Source organism: Colius striatus, chromosome 19 (assembly GCF_028858725.1).
Source record: "Colius striatus isolate bColStr4 chromosome 19, bColStr4.1.hap1, whole genome shotgun sequence".
Taxonomy (NCBI): Eukaryota; Metazoa; Chordata; class Aves; order Coliiformes; family Coliidae; genus Colius; species Colius striatus.
Genome location: NC_084777.1, coordinates 5,772,498 through 5,794,428, shown reverse-complemented (window position 1 = coordinate 5,794,428; position 21,931 = coordinate 5,772,498). Strand labels below are relative to the sequence as shown.

General features: G+C 57.6%; 1 long non-coding RNA gene across 1 annotated transcript; it reads right to left on the bottom strand.

Annotated features, from left to right (window-relative positions):
* Positions 1–1,558: 1,558 nt before the first annotated feature.
* Positions 1,559–21,931, bottom strand: LOC133627292 (uncharacterized). The gene is made up of 3 exons (XR_009820059.1): positions 21,869–21,931; positions 20,291–20,416; positions 1,559–1,788 (listed from the first exon to the last, which is right to left on the bottom strand). It is a non-coding gene; the product is annotated as an uncharacterized LOC133627292 (long non-coding RNA).

The following is a 21,931-nucleotide window of genomic DNA, read 5'->3' as shown; positions in this document are numbered from 1 at the left end:
CTTGGGGAGTGGGAATTGGGCCACTTAGGAGGTGATTTGTGGCAAAATGGAAACCAAACCAACAGCTCACAAAATCCCCCACAAGCAGTTGGTTTAGGTAAAGCCACAAGATTTGGTTTGGCCTGAAGGGGTTTGGTTTTGTTATGTCTGGGGGCTGCCTGATTTTCATGAGATCCTTTCACACTGAGGTCATTTTTTTTTTTGGAACAGGAAAAAAAGAATGGGTTTGATTTGTTGGAAGGAAAATGTCAAAAAGATCCTTGCAGCAAATGCCCAAGCACACAGTTCATCGTGTGAGTGGTGGAGGGAGATGGTTTGACACCTTCAAAGCTTTCTCTGCCCAACACAGCTATTTCATTGTTGCATTCCAGCCTCACCCTGAGTTTCAGCATGATTCAGCCTTTTTGAATGTTCTCATTTTTGGGAAATGCACTATTCCTCCAAACCCAAGCAAACAACCCCCCCCCAGCTCATAGAGAGATGGGGGTGACCAAGTGACGACAGCACAGCACAAGTGCCCTCACAGCTGGTGCCAAGTCAGACATGTCCATGGTTTCTGGGCCATGGAGACACTCCTGGAGCACTGGTTGAGGATATTGCATTGACTGGAGATATTGCATTACCCAGAGAGTGACTGGGATGTTTCAGGGACTTGCAGTGATGGGGTTGTTTGCTCCTACAGCTTCCTGGGGCCTGAGATGTCTCCTGGCCTTCAGGCTAAACTGCATTCCCACTTCTCTCTGCCAGTCTTTGGAGCTTTCTCTCCTTTAGGAGTGTGTCTGTGTCCTTTGCCCACCTGCCTGCATGGAGAGATGGAAAAGCTGAGCTGCAGCATCCTGGAGCCCTTGAGATGTTGTCGCCTGGTGGGCCAAGGTCAGAGCTGTTTGTGTAACAAGGTCTTTTCCATCATGTCTCTCTCTGTAGGGGTGTGGGGATGCCCTCATCTAGCAGGGAGTGCAGTGGGTTGGGTGTCCTGGGCTCTGCTCCATGACAGGCTGGCATCTCCCTCTTGCCTTGCTCCATGGCAAGGAAGCAGGTGATCCAGCTTTAGGCTTTACTCAACAGCTGGATCTTTCTCCTCCTTGCTCTGTTCTTCCTCATCTGGGGCAAAGAATGGCTTATGGGGGGAACAGCAGGTGAGCCTGGGTGCAGGGAGGGGTTGGGCACTGAGCTGAAGGATGGTGACACTGCTACAGCCCTTTGCTGAGCACTGGCTTTCTGTGACACTTGTGTGAGCCACTCGGCTGCAAGGGGAGATGGGTGACACCTTCCACTCCCTCCCTGAGGACATCTCCCTTGTGCAAAGCTTTCCCATGCTCTGCAGCAGCCCCAGGAACCCCATGGACCTTGGCTGGACTCTGAGCCCTTGCTGGAGGGAGTGAAATGAGTTCCCTTGCTCAAGGGGTGAGTGCCATGGGGACTCCTCTGCACTTGTACCAGGGTGAGCTGAGGCTGATTTGGGCTACCACAAAACCAGGGACTGTGTGTCCAGTCTTGCCCACTGGGGGTCTTTGGGTTTCCATGGTTTTTAATGGCATTTTGGATTGCCCTGGGTTTACTTTTGCCTGTCCCTTCTTGATTTGTAATAGACTGAATACCATGGCTTGTGCCTGGGGTTGGATCTCTCCTCCCAAGCAGGTCACCTTGCAGGAATGGCTGTTGAGTTGGGTTTCCTTGGCCATGCTGGAGCTATGGAGGGTGAGGATGTGCTGGTGAATCCCTCAAGGACCACAGCAGCAGAGGGGACAGGCAGGTGAGGGACAAGACCAGCTTCACTGAAGACAGGACCTGTGGAAGGAGACCAGTCAGCTTCAACTGGGAGAAGCACCCAGCAAAGCTGCTTTGGATGTTGAATGGGGAAAACCAAAACAACTTGTAGGGTTTTTCCTCCTCCTCCCTCCTCTCCTTTCTGCTTTCCTGCAGGGCTACAACAGCTGGTTAGAGGCAGCATAAGGACAAGGTCCAGCCAGTGTTTGAGCCCATCATCACTCCAAACCTCCCACTGCTGCTCCCATGGAGTCTGTGCTGAAGAAACCTTGGGAAGTACCAGGTTTGGCACTGAGGTGGGGTGATGGGGCTGGGGCAGTGCCAGAGACAGCCCAGGCTGGAGGGGACAGCCCTGCAATGGGCAAGAGTGCAAACCCCTGTGGTGCTCGAGGGAGATGGTGTCACTGAGCTGTTAACAGAGAATTTAGGTGGTGAAACACAACTGAGAGCTGCTGTGGGGGAGCAGGGGCTGGGCTGGGGCTCATCTGCAGGAGGGAGGTACAGGATGGACCCTGCACTGCATCCTGCTGACACCCCTCCGGCTGCCCTGTCACTCCCCAGTCACTCCCCAGTCACTCCCCAGTCACATCCTGCCTGTGCTGGCTCCTGGCTCATCCTGCTGCCTGCAATTGCTCAATCCCTTTCACTCCTGCCAGCTTCCCTGGCTGCTGGAGGGGCTGCAGGGGCAGGGCTGGGGAGAGGCTCCCAAGGCACCGTGCACACTAGGATGAGGGAGCAAATAGGAGTGTCCTGGCTCCCCAAGGGATGGTGAAAGCCTGGCCCTGCTCTGGCTGCAGCCTGTGTCCTGCCAGCCCTTGCTGCAATGCCCTGACCATGGGCTGTGTGGGGCCACAGGGGCTCTGGCTGTGCCTCTCCTGGTGCCCACAGGGCTCCCAGGTCCTCCCTGCATCCATCCTGCTGCCTCCAGCCTCCTCAGCTGGGGCAGAAAGCCAAGGTGGGAGTGAGCTGGATGCTTACCCCCTCCTGTCTCATGCCCTGAGTCCCTGCACAGGGCAGTGGCTCTGCAGGGATGTTTGCAGGAGCTGGGGCTGCAGAAAGCTGCTGGGGGCAGTGGGAGAGGAGCCCAGCCCAGCTCTGTAGTCCCACGCTGAGCCACCCTCAGGTCCTGCAAACGAGCAGAGCTCCATCCTACCCTATTTTACATCAGAACTGCCATTTAAGGGAGGATTTGCAGAGCAGACATCTTCCTCTTTCAGTTTGCTCCTTGCCAGCACACCCCCCCTTCCCCTGGCATATGCTGGACCCTGCTCTGTGGAGCATCCCAGCACAGTCATCCCCTGGCTGCTGCTTTCCTGCACTCTCTGGCTTTCTGCTTTGTGCCTGCTGCCCTTTTCTCTTCCCCAGCCCCATGTCCCGAGGGGTTGTGCTTACAGCTCTCCCAGAGCAGGCTCTGGGAAGGACAGGGGACAGTGTGTGCCCTGGCACGGGAGCAGTGAGGCTGAGCCAGCGGGGGCTGCAGCAGCCCAGCCCGTGCCCATTGGCTCAGCTCAGCACTTTGGGGTGCTGGACTTAGGATTTCAGGCCTTAAAGTCTTTCTGCAATGGCCAGGAGATTTCCAGGGGAGTTTTTGGCAGAGGAGGGAGCTGCTGCAATACATGAGCATGCTGGGGGGGGGGGAGGCACGGTGTGAGCTCTTCCCTGTGCCACAGGCTCTCTGGGATAACCTTGGTCACAGCTTTGTGCTGTGCTTGTCCTGCTCTAAAGTACAACCACAGCTCCTGCTCCCTCTGTGCTGCTAAACCTGCTGGTGCTCAGAGCCTGGCTGGCAAGGGGGGTGGGTCTCCACACAAACACCAGCTCATTTTGCACCGGGTTTAGCCTCAGGGAGGGGGGTTGGGGTGGATTTTACCCAGGTGTGACTTTCCCTTTGCTGGCTGTTTCCCACTGGTTGTGGTTAAGGAGAAGCTGAGCCTGGGGGGCTGCTGGCTCCTGCCAGGGCTGTTCTGCAGCAGGGCTGAGCAGGGAGCCTGGGGCTCTCCCCTCACACCCCCCAGTGCAGTGGGGCTGGAGCATGGTGTGGGACCCCAGCTGTGGGGCTGGAGCATGGTGTGGGACCCCAAACTGCCACCCTCACCCTGTGCTGAGGCCTGTGGGGAGCATCCCTGGCTGGGTGAGGGGCTCCCAGGGAAAGGGGGACCCCGGCCCCTGGAGGGCAGGACACCTCTGAAAGGCTCTTGGTCCCTGCATGGGGCTCAGGGCTGGGACCACCACTCAGCATGGGGTGCTGGCACCATGCACCTCTGCTCTGGCCAGCACCCAGGGGAGCGTGGCTGGATCCGGCCCCAGCACAGGGGATGGAGGAAGGCTCCGGGGTCGCTCCTCTCCCGGGGCTGGGGGGAGGTCTGGGCTCTCTGCTCCTTCCCTCCAGCCCAGGCAATGGTTAAATTCCTTTCCAGCTGAGCTGGCAAGCAGAGCCCAAGCATATTAGTCAGATCCCTGTAGGGGGTGGGGAGGAGGAAGGAGAGAGCGGCAGGAGGGGCCGGAGCAGCCGGGGCTGAGCTGTTCTCCGGGTGCAGGGAGGCAGGAGCTGCTGCTTCCCAGAAACGCGGGTATTTTTAACCCAGGAAGAAGAAAGGAAGGAAGGAGGGTGGCAACAAAGATCAAGTAGTGAAGGGTAAATGTAAAGGAACTGGAATGCAGGCGGTTGGCATTTGCAGCCAGCTTTGCAGAGGGGAAGGAAGGGGGAGAGAGGCTGGGTGCAGGGATGCCCCGTGTGCCAGGTCTGGCTGGTGCTGACCCCGCTGTGGTCAGAGAGCCCTGACTGCCTCAGAGCATCCTCACTGCCTCAGAGCATCCTCACTGCCCTCAGAGCATCCTCACTGCCCTCAGAGAGCCCTGACAGCCTCACACCTGCACCAGCTCCAAGCCTCTCCCTGCACGTCTCGGTGCCCCCCTGGGTTTTGTGCCAGGGGATGAGTTCAGTTTCCCAGGCACTCACAAAGAGGACACGTACACAGGGGCTTGTGGCTTCCCAAGTCCCTCCTCTCCCCCTCTGCTTGGGATTGTGGCTGTTTCAGAGAGATGAGGGGAAGCAGGAGGCCCCTGGAGAGCCTGACAATGGGCTGGTGTTGGTGGCTGTTGGTGGGACCCCGTGTCTCTGCAGGGCTGAGTCTCACATGGGTGTTGTTGGGAGCTGGAGCTCCCCAGATTGCTCTGGAAGGCAAGGGAGGAACACTGGAGGTAGCACAGAGGAGAAGGCAAGGTGTTTCTTCTTGCATTGCCCCACCATGCTTCATGGGAGTCTGGCAGCAGGGAGCTGCAGAGGCCTCAGCAGCAGGTCCTGGGGCTGTAGTTTCCCAGTGGGGAAACACTTCTCCAAGCCCATTTCACAGGTCTGGGCTCCTCATGGCCCAGCCTTGGCTCATGAAAGCTGGCCAAAAGTTCCCTTTGAAGGTTACTTTCTGGCCTAAGCTCACAAGGTGAAGACCTTCTGTTGCTCATGTCAGCTGTTTATTTCCCTGCAGCACTCAGACTTGTTGGAAACTCAGTGTCCTGCATGGCTGTGCCCTCCAGCCCTGGGTGCAGGAGCTGCAGAGCCTTGTCCCTGGGATGCAGAAGTGCTGCCAGCTCTGGGAAACAGCATCATCTCTGCTGACATACCACAGGCAGCCAAGGTAAAGCGAGGGGGTGAGTCCCTGCCAGGGCAGGTTTTGCCATCCTGGTGCTTTGTGGGGTTTGTGTTGTCATCTCCTCTGGTTGGCAGCAACATCAGTGCCATGTACCCAAGGGAGGAGAAGCCCTTGATTTGGCAGCCATGACCAGACCTGGCCAGAACATGGAATGCTGCTCTCCAAAGGCACAGAGGGGAGGAGGCCAAGCAGCTCAGCTGCACTAATGTCAGGTTGGGCACCCTCACACAGGCAGAGCACACCCACTGCTTGGGGCTTCAACAAACCCCCTTTTGTCAGAGCTGCTCCTGCTCTGAAGGGTCTAAGGGGGGGGGTCACCAAGGCCATGTTTTAGACCCCAGGGCAATGTCACCCATCCCTGCTGAGTGAGCTGGAGCTGATCAGCTTCCCTGCCACCAGCCCCCATTGCTAGTGAGGAAAACATGTCCAACCCACTGGGTATTCCCTCACACCTCTTTCCCAAGTATTAAAAGTGCTAATTAAACCTGAGCTGTGCTCCAGTACGTGGAGGGATTGGCTGCCTTTCCCTGCACACTGCCCAGGAGCCTCTGCAGGGACAGGGGATGGTCCCTGGTGCCATCTGGCAGTGGAGGAGGTTGATGGGTGGCACAGCCCCAGAGCTGGGGATGCTCCCAGAGGGGCTCAGCTGCAGGGCAGCCCCACAGAGAGTGAGGGGGGATCATCACCACCCCCAAAGCCATGGGCATGGTGAAGACAGGGCCCTCAAGCTCATCTCCTTGTCCTCTGAGGTCATTGGAGCTGGCTCTCACCAGCATGTTCTGGGCATCAGTTCCCTCCCTCCAAAGGCACAAAAGCCCCTCAGGGGGCAAAGGGCACAAGAAGGGAAAGGGCAGCTCCTCTGGTGGTGGTGGTGAGATGGGCTGGAGAGGAAGGATGATTCTTATTCCTGTGATGAGTTGACTTTCCACCAGTTCCCAAAGCCCAAGGGAACTGCTGGGGCAGCATCGGGGTCCCTGAGCATGGGGAAGGCTCCCAGCTCTGGGGTTCCCATGCCCACTGCTCCAGGCAGCCATGCACATGCCCTGGGCTCCACTCTGAGGCCGGGGTGTCAGTCTGACCATCCAGCATTGCCCTGGGAAGCAGCTCTGAGGGTCCTCACAGCCTGGGCCACCTCCCACCCCCCAACAGCCCTTTATCCCCCTCAGCCTTGCACCCCTTGCCCTGAGCCCCATAACCTGGCCTCGCTGAGCCCCCAAACCAAGCCAAGGCCACCAGGGCTGGGCCAGAAGCAGCTCTCACCCTGTGGCCTCAACTCTCAGCTCCCCCCAGCGAGGGCACCTGGGGCTGGGGCTGGCGGGGGGCGATGGGGGCCCTGGGGAGAGCCCCTTGTGCTGCAGGACACCAGCTCTCTGACGGCTGCCTAGGGGTTTTTTTTTGCTTCCTTGCTCTTTGTTAAGCTCCCTTTCAGCTGAAATGGCAATGCCTGGGTGTTCTGAGCTGACAATAATTGCTGCAGTCTAGACACTGTCTGGTATGAGGCACGGGGAATCAAAGAGGCCCCTTCTCTCGCTGCGACTTTCACACATGCTCCCTCGCTCCAGCTCCTTCCTTCTCCCTCTCCCATGTTCCCTTGGTCTTTGCCTTCTTCTTTTTTTCTCACCCCCCCTTTGCTCCCCTCTATCTGCCTCTTGCAGAGATGGAGCAGAAGCGTCAGCATCTTCCCCCCCACGCTCTCCCTCTCTGCCGTCTGTTCCTCTCTCCCGCTCCCCCTCTCCTCGCTCCTTCTCTCATCTGTCTCCTCTCTCCTTCCTCCACTCTTACCTTTATGCTATTCCCTTCCTCCCAAAGTTAGCAGAGAAGCAGAAGGGGAGGGGGGACTGGCAGTGCTGGGGATTTAACTCCTTCCTTGCTTTCTCACATGGCAGCCCCTGGCTGGGGGTCTGTGCTGCTCTGTGCCACCCCAACACTGCTGGGGCTGGGACATCCATCCTGCATGAGGATGGGCTGGATGATGATGGGGACCAGTACAGCCTTGGGGAGCCCCTGGGGCTCATCTTGAGTTGTCCCCTCCAGAGAAGTCAGCACAAGATGGGAGTTTGTTATCGGGCGTGTTCACCCTTGTAGCAGGGGCAGGAGGAGGGTGGCTGCCTCTCCCACCTCCCACAGAGGCCACTTTTGCTCTCCCCTCACCATGCCCACACTTTGGATGTCTCCCAGCCATCCTTGGGGATGGAGGCTGCTCCTTCCAGCTCTGTGGCCAGCCCAAAGGGGATGGTTTTGCCACCCAGCCAGCCCAGCCCTCAGCAGAACCCGTGCTGCTGCCCAGGGTGAGGGATTCAGCCCAGCCCATGGGTGTCCTGCAGCCTGGGGCTGAGCTCAGCCCCCCAGCACTGCCCCCGTGCCCCCTGGCATTTCCATGGGATGCCATGCAGCCACCACACTCAGGAATGAGCCTTTTCTGCCATCATGCTATCAACACATCATTTCTAGCTCAGCCCTGGACTTCTAATAACCTCTGATCCCTGTCTGAAAGCAAGCCCAAGAAGGAATTGTGGTGGATGTGAGATCTCAGCACAGGGGACGGCCCATAAATGCCTTTACAAGTGGGGAAACTGAGGCAAGAGGCAGAGAGGCCCATTGGGTCAGTCATCTGAGGCCAAAGCTGCCTTGGGGCCACACCATTCCCTCCCCTGGGACCCACATTTGGGGCCAAGCCTTTGGAAGCAGGCAGAGGCACAGCTCTCTCTGTGACCTCCAGCACCTCAGTGGTGGCTGTGCTCTGTGCTTACCACGGAAAAGCCACATTAGGAAAGTATGTGTTGTATTTTTAACTGTCCATAATGCAATTTAACAGCTGGAAGGGAGGAGGAAAGCCAAGCCCACGCAGCCAGGCAGCTCTGTGCTGGCTGCAACAGAGGGCTCCACGGGCTCCAGGGGGTTTTGGTATGGCTGGAGACCTTGTCTGGGATAAGGGCAGGAAGGAACCTCATCCTTGAGGCAGGGCTTGGCTCAGAGAGTGCAGGGTGAAGGGCAGAGGACCCCAGCAGCTCCCAGAAGGAGTGACACAGTTGTCCCCCAAAGCCACCGTGCTGTCCGTAGCTGTAGATGCTGAGTGCTGCAGCCAGCTCTGATTCCCCCAGAGCTGGATCTCTTGGCTGGGCTTTGGTGTTGGGATTCTTTGCATGCAATGGGGCTTGCAGTGGAGGTTTCTGAGAGCAAGGCTCTTCAAAACATCTGCTCTACACCAAGGGGCAAGTTTGCTTCCAGTGCCAGGTTCCTGCAATGCTCTCAGGGATGGATTTGCCACACAGGTGGGTGCTGCTTGGGCTGCACCATCACTCTCCTCACCGCCATCCCTCCCTCTCAGCCAGCTCCTTGTGCTGAGGTATGAGCAGGACACAGTGCCCAGGGTCTGACACATCACCTCCTGCCTTCCCTGCATCCCAGAGCAGCCCCTGTCCCATGCACCAAGATCCTACCAGTGAGAGCTAGACACGGCTGCCATTTGTGTTCCTCTCTCTGCTCCTCCACCACCAGTAACCAGGGCTGAACCCTAATGGGGATCCTCTGTGTTTGGGTGTTGGGGTTGGTTTCTGCCTCCAGGCAACTGGAGGGATGTTTTGGGGCCAAGTCTGTTGCCATCAGGAGGCTTCTGCCCTGGTGAGGCCTCATCTGGAGTCTGTGCTCAGTTCTGGGCTCCCCAGCTCAAGAGAGACAGGGAACTGCTGGAGAGAGGCCAGCAAAGGGTTACCAAGATGATGAAGGATCTGGAACATCTTTCTGATGAGGAAAGGCTGTGGGAGCTGGGGCTGTTCAGCCTGGAGAAGAGAAGGCTGGGGGAGGGACCTCAGCAACACTTGTCAGTACCTAAAGGGTGGGTGTAGAGAGGATGAGGCCAGTCTTCTTTCTGTGGTGACCAATGGCAGGACAAGGGGCAATGGACAGAATTTGGAACACAGAAAGTTCTGTTTAAACACAAGGAGAAACTCCTTTGGTGCTGAGGTGAGGGAGCCCTGGCCCAGGCTGCCCAGGGAGGGTGTGGAGGCTCCTTCTCAGGAGGTTTCCAAACCCACCTGGACACGTTCCTGTGCCCCTGAGCCAGGGGAACCTGCTTTAGCAGGGGCTGGGCTGGAGGAGCTCTGCAGGGCCCTTCCAACCCCACCATTCTATGATCTTATGATCACTGGTGCTACTCCCCTTTGCTTCTCCTTGGAGGATTCTAAGTCCCCCCAGCCACAGTCTGTGACTCTCTCCAGCCAGCCCCAGGGGACAGCCCATGGTGAGGCTCCTGCAAGGAGCTGATTTTCCCTGCAGCACCTGGGGGCTGGGAGCAGCTGGTTCATATATTCAGGGCTTTGCAGACATGCCATAAAACCAAGCTAGGAGGGAGGGGGCTTGGTGGGAGGTGGTTCTGGTGAGTGCTGGCTCTGGTGAGTGCTGGCTCTGGTGAGTGCTTGGGGGCTGTAGGACCTGCTGACAGCCAGAGCTGCTGCTGTTTGCAGACCCTTTTGTGGGAGGTGATGTGAAATCAGCTGGGGTCTCTTTGGGCTGGGGTTAGATCTCATCAGGCAGAGCATCACCAGGCTTAGGAAGGGCCCATCTGATAGTGGAAGAGCAGATGAAAACATAGGCATAGGGAAGGGAAACTCACTGAAGGTCATCCCTGGGCCAGCAGCAGAACCAGGGGTAAAATCCAGGTGTGGTTCTCTGGTTGTGTTCATGCCTGTGGCTGCATTAATGCTGCTGGCCCTGGGGAATAGTTTCCCAAAGGCACTGGTGCCCTGTGCAGTAATGCCCCAGGCTGTGGGGTAGGTTTTCATCTTAGAGAAGGACTGATCTGGATATCTGGGGTCCCTTTTACCCTCAGATCATCTTCCAAGCCCTGCTGCTGGGTGGGTGGGGAATGCCATTGGATGCTGGCTGATAAGACCAAGGGATTCAAAACATTGCCTTGATTTGGAAGCTTATCTCCAAACCCTGCTGGAAACAGGCACAGAGGGAAGCCAGGGACAGCAGAGGGGGAGGACTCAGAGCCCAGCATGGTGGGGACTGGGGCTGTGGGTGATGCTGAGCAGGGGGACAGGGTGAGGTTTGGGGTCTGGCACAAAGGGAGGGGTAAGATTTTTGGGGCAAGACCACTGGGTCCTGTAGTGAGGAGAGAGAGCCTGCAGTGGCAGCTGCTGTCCCCTCCAAGCACCCCCAACCTGGGAATCTTCCCTGGGTTTGGTTTTTGTTGTTGTTTTTAATTAGGGGCTCGATGAGAAAGAAAAACCTTGAAACCAAGGAAACCAGGGAGACAAAAGGAAAATGTTGGCTCCTGCAAGGCAGAGTGAGCTGGCTCCAGCATCCTGGGGTGAGGCTGGGTGCTGGCCCTGCTGCCCTGACCCTTCCTCTGCAGCTGGGGGAGGGGGGCAAAAAGGTGACCAGGTCGAGATGCAGGAAAAATTGAGAGGGTGAAAGGTCTTGTGCAGGGAAGGACCAAGGGCTTTGCCCTGGAGGGTGCTGAGAGTGCTCTGGTGCAAGAGGGGTGCTGGCTGAGGTGCATGGAGCTTTTTAGGGGATGCTGTGTGGCAGAAAGCACCTATGGTGGCCTCAAGGATCCCACAGGGAGCTGGACTTCCCAGACACCAAAATAACATCCCTAGGCTAAAAGTTAAGGGGTAGGAGGGCTGGGAAAACTGGGATTGAGCCTTTGTGTGTGTGTGTGTGTGTGTGTATGCAATCGTGGCTGTGCCTACCCCATACACCCCTGTGGTGTGGACTGAAGCTCCACTGAAGGAAATTCTTTGCCAGATTTGGAACTTTCCCCTCAGCAGAGCCGTGGGAGCAGCAGAGCCGTGGGAGCAGCAGAGCTGTGGGAGCCTGGGGATGGCCAGTGCCAAACCCTCCCGGGCAGCCCGTCCTGGTGCAGGAGCGATGCAGTGGGGGGAGCCTCATTTCCCCCCACATGGGGGCTGACCCGGAGCAGCGCTGTGGGGCTGGGGGTGTGTCCCACCACCACCCCATCCCTCTGTCTCCATCCCCACCGGGCCGGGCCAGGGGACACAACTCCATCATTCCCCGTGCATCCCCCAGAGGGGTTTTTCCATTGCACAGCCTGAGCGGAGCAGGGAGCGGAGCTGCCTCCTCGCCCGGCTCTTTCCCCCCCCCTCCCTTCGCCGTTCTGCAACCTCTGGCAGCGGCTTTTCCAGCGGCACATTGTGCAAATGTAACCTTTGAGGAGCCACTCCTCCGGCAGGATGCCGGGGCTCTGCTGCCAGGAACGCAGCCGCCGCGGAGCTGGAAGGCAGCCCGTTAATCAGAGCGGGCTGACAGCGAGGCGCGCACAGCCTGGCCAACACACTGCTGCTCCCTCTCCCTCGCTCAGCCTCGCCTTCCCGCTCCTGCCCTGCCTGCCTCGGCCTCCTCTTCCTCGGGCTTTCTCAGCATGGGGCTGCCCAGGCACTTGTCCCTCACCGTGCTGGGCAAGAGCTGCCCGTGCCTGGGAGGAAGGTGGTTGGTACCCCCAACCACCAGGAGGATGGCACAGGGAGCGATGGCAGCTGAGCTGGGGTGAAGCACACACCAGGGCACTGTGCTTGTGGGAGTGCTCAGGGATGCTCTGCTGAGGCATTGTGCTTGTGGGAGTGCTCAGGGATGCTCTGCTGAGGCATTGTGCTTGTGGGAGTGCTCAGGGATGCTCTGCTGAGGCATTGTGCTTGGGGAGTGCTCAGGGATGCTCTGCTGGGGCATTGTGCCTGTGCCCATGCTCAGGGATGCTCTGCTGGGCATTGTGCCTGTGCCCATGCTCAGGGATGCTCTGCTGGGCATTGTGCTTGTGGCCATGCTCAGGGATGCTGTGCTGGGGCATTGTGCTTGGGGGAGTGCTCAGGGATGCTCTGCTGGGGCATTGTGCTTGGGGGAGTGCTCAGGGATGCTCTGCTGGGCATTGTGCCTGTGCCCATGCTCAGGGATGCTCTGCTGGGCATTGTGCTTGTGGCCATGCTCAGGGATGCTGTGCTGGGGCATTGTGCTTGGGGGAGTGCTCAGGGATGCTCTGCTGGGGCATTGTGCTTGTGCCCATGCTCAGGGATGCTCTGCTGGGGCATTGTGCTTAGGGGACTGCTCAAGGATGCTGTGCTAGGGCATTGTGCTTGGGGGAGTGCTCAGGGATGCTCTGCTGGGCATTGTGCTTCTGGGAGTGCTCAGGGGTGCTCTGCTGGGCATTGTGCTTCTGGGAGTGGTCAGGGGTGCTCTGCTGGGCATTGTGCTTGTGGGAGTGCTCAGGGGTGCTCTGCTGGGCATTGCGCTTGGGGGACTGGTCAGGGGTGCTCTGCTGGGCATTGTGCTTGTGGGAGTGCTCAGGGATGCTCTGCTGGGCATTGTGCTTCTGGGAGTGCTCAGGGGTGCTCTGCTGGGCATTGTGCTTCTGGGAGTGGTCAGGGGTGCTCTGCTGGGCATTGTGCTTCTGGGAGTGCTCAGGGGTGCTCTGCTGGGCATTGTGCTTGTGCCCATGCTCAGGGATGCTCTGCTGGGCATTGTGCTTGTGGCCATGCTCAGGGATGCTGTGCTGGGGCATTGTGCTTGGGGGAGTGCTCAGGGATGCTCTGCTGGGGCATTGTGCTTGTGCCCATGCTCAGGGGTGCTCTGCTGGGCATTGTGCTTAGGGGACTGCTCAAGGATGCTGTGCTAGGGCATTGTGCTTCTGGGAGTGCTCAGGGGTGCTCTGCTGGGCATTGTGCTTCTGGGAGTGCTCAGGGGTGCTCTGCTGGGCATTGTGCTTGTGGGAGTGCTCAGGGGTGCTCTGCTGGGCATTGTGCTTGGGGGACTGCTCAAGGATGCTCTGCTGGGGCATTGTGTTTGTGGCCATGCTCAGGGATGCTCTGCTGGGCATTGTGCTTGTGGGAGTGCTCAGGGATGCTGTGCTGTGGGGATCTGGCTGTGGGGCTCCCTAGGACATCGTGGGGGGTCCCCTCCCTACTGAGACCCCCAGCCAGAGGCTCCCTGGTTGCTGGGTCACAGTCATTTTCCTCTCTCTGTGACTGATACAGGAGCAGTTTGGGGCAGCACCTTGCCCACCTCATACCTGCTGAGGAACATGAACAGGAGGGCACAGGAGCACTCACACCAATACAGCCACACCAGCACAGCCACACCAACACACACCAACTCACACCAACACCCCTACACCAGTCACAGCCTCTTGGAGATGGGCTGTTTGGCTGAGCTGGGGGCTGCATCCCTGGGGAGGGAGGGCTGTGCTAGGACAAGGTGGCCATGTCAGCCAAGGTGCCAGCTTGAGTGATGTCCTCTGGTGCCAAACACACCCTTGTGCCCAGTTAAAGTCCAGCAAGGAGGAAAAGGTGGATGGAGAAACCTCATAATCACTTTCAGCCATGGAGGAGGAGTGGAGGTGGTGCTGGTGTCAGGCACCTCAGAACCCTGCCTTTGGGCTTGCCAGGAGCAAAAGGCCACTGAAAATGGCCACATCCAGCTCAAGTCCTCCCCAGCTCCTCCTGTACCTGCAAGACCAGGCACTGAGGCTTCTTCTCCCCCACCAAAATCCCCTCAGAAGCACCAGGATTTATCCCCCTCTTCATTGCAAGGGCATAAAAATGAGCCAGCTAAGCTGTGAAGGGCTGCTGAGCTCACAGGTGTGGCTGAGCAGAGATGCAAGGGGGCACTTGTAGCCCCTCCTGAGATGGGTTTGCCTTGCTGAGGGTAAGGAGGATGATTCTGGGGGCTGGGCTGTGGGTACAAGGGCTCTTCCAGCTGCCCTCAGCCTCATCCCCAGCCTGGCTGGTGGGGCTGGCACTGCAAAGCCCTGCATTTATTTTTCATGTCTAATTTCTTCCCAGGTTCAAAGCACTACATTTGCTGCATTGGAGCATCTGTTTGTGTGGTATTTCCAGCCCAGCTGGAAGCAGGAGGAGCTCAACGTTCAGAGATGGGGGGTGGGGGGAAAGAAAAGAGAAGAAGAAGGGATCTGGTGAGATTTTTGGCTTCTTGCCCAACTCACCAAAGCCAGGGTGCCAGGACAGCCCTGCTGTGGGAGCAGCATCCCAGGGCCTCACCTCTTGCCACTTTCTGCTCTTTGCTCATCCCAAAGCATCCTCTGCTTCCCCACTTGCTGTGAGGGAGCTGCACAAAGCCTGACCCTGCTGAGAGAGCTGGGGCCAAGCAGCTCAATACAGGCACTGAGTTTCTTTCACCTTTCCCTCTGGTTGTGGAATTGGCCAGGAGCAGATGGTGATTTTCTCAAGTGGATCCGTTATTCGAAGTCACTCAGTGAGACAAGGATGGCTCAAACAAATCCCAGGCCCCCTGCAAAGCCATCATTTGGTCTTTCCATCTGCCCAGCTCAGCCTCCTCCAGAGGGATGGGGTGACCCCCACCTTTCTCCCCCCTTTATCTCTGCAAAGCTCTGGAGGCTGTCAGGGGATGGTTGAGATGCCCATCTCAGCTTTGTTGGGGTTGGAAGGGGTTTGGGGCTGCTCTGGCTGACTCTCATGGTGCTTCCTGGGAGAGTGTCCAGTTGCAAACTGCTTCTCTGGAGGAGGTGCCAGTGGGTGTTTCTGAGCCTCCCTGCCTGGCTAGAGAGGGAATGGATGCTTTCAGAATGCTGAAACACCAAAACAGCCCTCAGAGGCTCCTGGGACACAGGCCAGGGCTGGAGGCATGGAGGGTGTGTCTGCAGGGATGTGCCCAGCTTTGGGCAATGGATGTGGCATGTCCCTTTGGACAGGCAAAAGCAGCCTGGGGATGACTGTAGGTGGCCAGAGCTCTCCCAGTGCTCTCCTCTTGCCCAGGGAGCCCAGGCAGGTCTGTGAGGGCATTGCCAGCCTGAGGGTGACCTGAGTGCTGGCACATTGGGAAGGGGCCAGGCACAGGTTTTGATGCAGCCTCAGGACAACACAAAAAAACCACCTCAGCCCAGTGTAATTGTGAGAATGGAGAGAAATGGAGACACAGCCATGAATGCCCAAGCTCCCAAGCCCAGCAGTCAGTCCCTGGAGCTGGGGCATCCTTCACTCCCCTGCCCAGAGGGGCTGACCCAGGGATCCTGCAGGGATCTGCTCCCTCCTCAGGGCTGGAATTGCTTTTTTCCCATTCCCCATCTTCTCTCTTTTTCCCTCCCCAGCAGAGACACTGGGGCTGGCTGGAGGGGAGCTGGTGCCCTCCCAGAGGGGTACCAGTGCCATGCAGAGGGCACTGGGGGGAAAGGGGGGCTGCAGAGGTGTTACAAAGGGGAAACACTTTGAAATGCAGTTTCCCCTCTCCACCTCCTCCTTGGGCTAAACAAATGGCCCATCCAGGATGTGCCTCTGCATCCCACAAGCTTTTGTTCCCAGGCTTTTTTCCAGGGCTGGGGAAGGGGCCAGGACCCCGAGGGACACCCATGCTGACAGAGGCCTGCCCTGCCTGGGATGCTGCAAGGGAGGCAGGAGGTGAGAGATGGCTGTGCCCCTTGCCACAGGGCTTGGGGACACCCCAGGAGCCACTTTGTGGCCTCCAGCAACTCTCCCCCTTGCCTGCCACCCTGTCCCCATCATGTCCTCTCCTGGCACCTCACCACCAGCACACAGCAGGCTCTGGATGTGGGCAGTGCCACCAGCTCATTCCTCCCCTGGGATACCCCCAAATTACACTCAGCACCCAGTTTACACCCAGGGACCCTGCAGGCAGAGGGGCACTGGCCACATCCCCATTGCAGGGAGCTCACAGAAGAAGCTCAAGCAAAAGTTATGGGGGTTTTGCAGAGATCTTTGGGCCCCAGGAACCCATCACCAGGCTTTTCATTTACATCCCAAAAGCCTCTTTAATTACACCCCGGGGGAGATTGCTTCAGGGAGTTGCTTTCTGGAGCAACAAGTTGGTGGGGAAAAAGCCTGTAACAAAGTCAAACAACCCCCATGAGATGCCAGTGCCAGGCTCAAACCATCAATCCTGCTAGTGACACCTTTGCTCTGTGCAAAAGAGACACCTCAATGAGCTCCAAGCAAAGGTGAGACTCCAAAGGAACCCACTGAAAACCAACCCCTGGCTTTGCCCTGCAGCAAAGCCTTTCTCTGGTGCCCATGTTTGGAGCAAAACAGGGTTATTTGGAACATCCTCTGCTGCTCCTGCCTCACACCAGGGATTAATACAAGGAAATAAACCCCATTTGTTGTTGTTGAAGCTGTGACAGTGTCCCTGGGATGGGCAGAAGCTGTTTGCCTCAGTCCCACAGCTCCCTTGGTGTCTCTGTCCCAGATGCTGGGCCAGCCAGGGATGTGCAGAGTGCTTCCAGACAACAAAACCTCTCTGGCCACCTGATTTCCTGCTGCCTGATCTCTCTCTGTGATGGGCATGTTTATGAGGAGGTGGAGAAGTTCTCAGGACACCCTGACCCCAACCCCAGGGACTGGGATCCTGGCAAGAGTTGTGGGGCAAAGCTTTGCAAAGGGGGGCTGTCAGCACTTGGGGACCCCATCCTGCAGGGGGCAGAGCCCTTTCCCTCTTGCTGACATCATGCAGCCTCAATCATGCTCTGCAACTACCTGAAAGGGACTTGTAGTGAGGTGGGGGTCAGTCTCTTCTCTCAAATAAGGAGTGATAGGGCAAGAGGAAACAGCCTCAAGGTGCCCCAGGGGAGGCTGAGATTGGAGCTGAGGCAGAACTGTTTCCCTGAGAGGGTTGTCAGCCCCTGTGCCAGGCTGCCCAGGGAGCTGGGGGAGTGCCCAGCCCTGGAGGGATCCCAAAGCCGTGGAGCAGAGGTGCTGAGGGTTAGTGGTGGGCTGGGCAGGGTGAGGGGAGGGCTGGGACTGCAGATGCTTCAAGGGCTTTAACAACCCAAACCAATCCTGTGATTCTATGAGTCTCTTTGGGAGCAGCTTTGGAGGCAGGGTGAGCACCAAAAGCTGTGGTTGCCTCCTGGTCACCTCCAGCCACAGGCCAGCCCAGGGATGCTGAGCCCCAGAGGGGTGAGTGCAGGCAGCCCTGGGGGCAGGCAGTGGGGAGAGCAGCCCAGCAGCCCAGCTCTGAGCTCGTCACCCAGACAAGAGATCAATAACTAATTTCAGTGCAGCAGCAGCGCTGGGTTTTTTCCAATAATTGTGAGCTGGCAGTGGGGAATGAGGCTCAGAGCAGCTCCACACACACACACCAGCCTGCCTGATCAATCCCCACACCGCTGGGCCACCAGCAAAACTCATTTTTCTTCTTTTCTTCCCTCACTCCTCCTCCTCCTCCTCGCAGTGTGGGGCTGGGCTGTGTCCTCACACCGGCTGGGATGCAGCTTGGGGCTTTCCTGAGCTGTCCCAGGGGTGGTGGGAGTGTTGCATGAGCCTCCCCCCACTGCCTCCTCAGCCCTGAGTGCTTTAGGGCCAGACCCTGCTCTTTGCACAGAGAATCAGCCCCAGCAGCTCAGATGAGCTGGAGAATCAGACTCATAGAATCACAGAATCATTTGGGTTGTTAAAGCCTTTGAAGCTGCTGCAGTCCCAGCCCTCCCCTCACCCTGCCCAGCCCACCACTAACCCCTGGCCTCAGAACCTCAGCTCCATGGCTTTGGGATCCCTCCAGGGCTGGGCACTCCCCCAGCTCCCTGGGCAGCCTGGCACAGGGGCTGACACCCCTCTCAGAGAAACAGTTCTTCCTCATTTCCCATCTAAACCTCTCCTGGTGCAACTTGAGGCCTGTTTCTCCCCTCCTCAGCAGGATCAGGGGCTCCTGAGCATGCTCTGGCTGCTGGGCTGTGAATTTTGGTGCCTTGTTGACTTCATGTGGTCCTAATGTGACCTTTAGTTCTATAGCAATAGAGGGAAATCTCAAGGTTTTCATCCCCTCAGCTGTTGGTGTGCTCTGAGGCATGAGCCCTCCTGAGTGCCTCCCAGAACTATCCTTTACCCCTTCTGCTCTATAACCCTGCATATGGAATCATCTATAATAGATGTGGCTGAGAACATCCCCTCCTGGGCTCCATGGTCCCAGCTCCCAGGGTAACACTTGGTTTTGGGGTCCCCAGGCTGATCCATGCACCTGCAAGGCAGCAGCAAGTGATGCTGTGTGCTCAGCATCTCCCACAGATGCTCAGACAAGGGTGAGCTCTGAGAGCACCTCTGGGTCTCTCCAGTGGGCTGTGGACAAGGTGCTGCTCTCAGGGACTTCAGCAAGGAAGGCTCAGCAGTGGGTTTGGCACTGCAGCATCTTCCATGTCCATCCAAGCACATACATGTGGTGCAGACAGCAGCAGTGCAGCCCCTTCTTCCTGCTCCCTAATTTAAGACCCCACTCCCTGGTTCCCTGAGAGCATCCCCATGAATTAAACACTGCCTTTGCTGCTGAGCACTGAGCACTGCCTGCATAATTTCAAAGTTTTATTACTTGCCTTGAAGGCACTTATTGATTGGGGTCCTCTCCAGCTGATGAAGCTTTTAGTATGGCCTGGGTTGGCCAAGCAAGCCTGAAACCTCAGCCTGGGCAGCTTAGATAAGCCATGGCTTAAAACCTGAAAAGCTCTGTGGGCCATGCACTGGGACACCTCTGCTCCCAGGAGCATGTCTCCATGTGCACATCCACACAGGAGCTGTGTGCACTTTGAGATGCTTTTCAGTCTCTGTCTCAGCCCAAGACACATCCCACACTGGCTTCAACCCAGAGGATTTTCCTGGGAGGGGTTGAGGGGCTTGAAGGAATTGAGGTGAGGTTTCTGCCCTACAGAGACTCCAGGCATGGCTTGCCCTGGGGCATGGGGCTGCTAGTGAGATTTGGGCTTTAAGCACAACACCCACAGTTGTGTTTGCACACACATGTGGACACACACACATGTGCTGCAGCCAGGAAACCTGCTTCACCCTGCAGGTCCCTGTGTGTGGGGGCTGTGTGCCCCTTAGCTTAGCTTTGAAGGGGAACCTTCCCTCCAAGGCTCTCCCTGCCATGGCTGGAGGCTGTGGGGCTTTGGGGAACACTACACTGCCAATGAAGACCAGCAACTTGCCTTTGTGCTGGGTGGTGGCTGCATCCCACTAGCCCAAACACCACCTGATGCTGGCACCAGGCTCCCTCTCCTCATGCCACCACCAGCATCAGGTGCCACAAGCAAGTGAGGGATTTACTCCATCCCTCACCCAGGGCTGGGTCTGGTGCCTGGGAACCCTTTTGCAGAAGCTGTTTCTCAGAGGCATCTCCCCAGGATCAAGAGATGCTCAGCCAAGGGTGGACTCTGGGAGCACCTCTGGGTGTCTCCAGTATCTCCAGTAAGCTGTGGGCAAGGTGCTGCTCCCAGGCACCGCACCAAGGACGGCTCAGCAGTGGCTCACAGCATTAACCACTTCCACACTCTCCCTATTTTCATGCCCTTGGTGTCACTCCCAGCTCCCCCCATCCCTGGGGGGTCCCAGTGCCTGTCTGGGCTGAGGTTTAGGGGGGCAGGAGGGGGCTGGTGGGATCCTTCACGGCTCCTTTAAGAAACCCACACAAGCGGCTCCAGAAAGCAGCTCAAGGTCACAGCGGGAACCTGCGGACTTGGCAGCCGAGCGAGGGAGGGGGGAGGAGGGAGGAGGGAGGGAAACAGCCCGAGATCAAAATGAAATCACAGCCAGGGAGAGGGGATGGCTGTGGGTGCAGCAGAGCGAGGTGGGGTGCAGCACAGTGGGGCATCCAGAGGGGTCCCAGCCCCGGCTGCCCCCTCGGGATTGCTGCAGCTCCCGACCCCATCACAGCCCCTGGAGGCTTTGCTGTGCCCCCTGCACCCTGCTCTGCACCACCCCATGTGCACACAGTGCTCCAAGCCATGGAAAGTCCCTCTGTGCCACCAGGGAAGTCCCCTGTGCCCCCAGAGCTGCCCTGGGAACTCTGGAGCCACGGCCCTCTCACGGGACATTGGCAGCTCCTCCGGGAGGGCCGGATCCTGCTCTGGCTCGTGGCACCACAGCTCACTCCCAAACTCTTACCTTATTTTCTTTCTAAAGCTGGGTTTCTCTTTAAAGCAGCAGCTCCTGGAGTCCTGTGAGCACTGCTGAGTCTCTGCCTTCTTTCCAGAGCAGGAGCAGCTTTGGAGCCTTCCTCACCAGAGAGCACTGGGGAGAAAAACGTGTCTGTAAAGGCTCAAAGTCCAGGAAGTTTGAAAAGCCAATAAATAAAAAGCCCTCAACTTCACTATATTTTCAACATCTTTGGCATTGAAATGAGTGTCACAGTTCTGGGTGTTCCAGCTTGCTGTCTGGGCAGGTAAACCTGGGTGAAGCAAAGCCACCAGAGATGAAGATGAGGGCAGGATGCTCACAGCCAGGTTGGAGAGGTCCCTCCTGGCCCAGGGGCCTCATCCTGCCCCGTGGGCTGCAGCACATTGCCCTGTGCAGGGAGCTGCTGGCTTTAGGGGAAAAAGCAGGAGCACAGCTCAGCAGAGCTGAGCCTGGAGGGTGGCTGCAGCCAGGCTGGGGCTGAGCCGTGGCTCCAAAGCAGCTGCTTCTGGGGTTGGTTTGGCCAGGCCTGATTTTAATCAACAGAATTAACCTGTGGAGTTGTTTTCCTTTCTTCTCCTCCCTGCTTTATAGAGAGCAGCTGATCATCTCTCCCAGGAGCTCAGCACCATTAACATTCACTCCCCATGCATGTGAGCCACGCTGCATCACCAAGTGCTGCTGCCCCCAGCACCCAGCCCTGCTCAGAGGGGACGTGGGCATCAGTTTCTCCTCTCACAGCCCAGGCTGGCAGAGCCCCTCTGGCCCTGGCTCCATGCCACACTGCCCTCCCACTTTGCTCCACTGGAGTTTGGCCTTTTCTAGGAAACAAAAGCTGTGGGAAGAGCACCCCAGCTCAGGGCATGGCCAGATCTTGCAGGATTTGGTGGTTTCACTCACACAGATCAGTAACTCAGGGCTTTCCTGCAGTGCCACACATTTGCAGGCATTGGGTTTTCATTCATAAAGGTTAACTAATCAATTGTCAGCACTGCCATTGTTATTAATGTTGGTAAACATTGCAGCCCAGGCTGCCTTCCCAGCAGTAACACTGGGGAGACACAGTTGGCACAGCCTCACCCAACCAGCAGCACACTGTGCCATAGGGTTGGGTGCTTTAGATCCACAGGCAGCATATGGGATCCATAGAGGAAGCAGCCCATGCTGAGACTTTGCTTGCTGTGCTTAGCTGAGGCCTGATGGGGACCCAAGAGCTTGGGCCATTGGGAAGAGAGGAAACACAGAGCCCAATGGGTTTATCTGTTGGTTGAGTGTGGTGGGGAGCACCATTACCCATGCACAAACCCAGATGGTTTCACCTCTGGGGTTCCCCAAAAGCCTTTTTGACCCCAGTCTCAGGCTTTTCTCTCCTCCACAGCTCCAGCAGCAGCACCACTAACCCACCTGGGCACCCACTGGCTTTGCACACAAAGGGATGCTGATGGGCAGCAGCAGAAGGAAAAGGGACTTGTGTGAAGGAAAAAGGGACTTCTGCAGCACCTGCTGCCCTGCAGGTGTAATTGAAGGCAGCAGTGGCATCCCTGCCCATGTGCAGGCACAAAAACCCACCTGTGCCCACCACACTGGGCCATTGCCTTCCTGGATGTGAGCCCTCCTTGGGGAGTCCTGCCT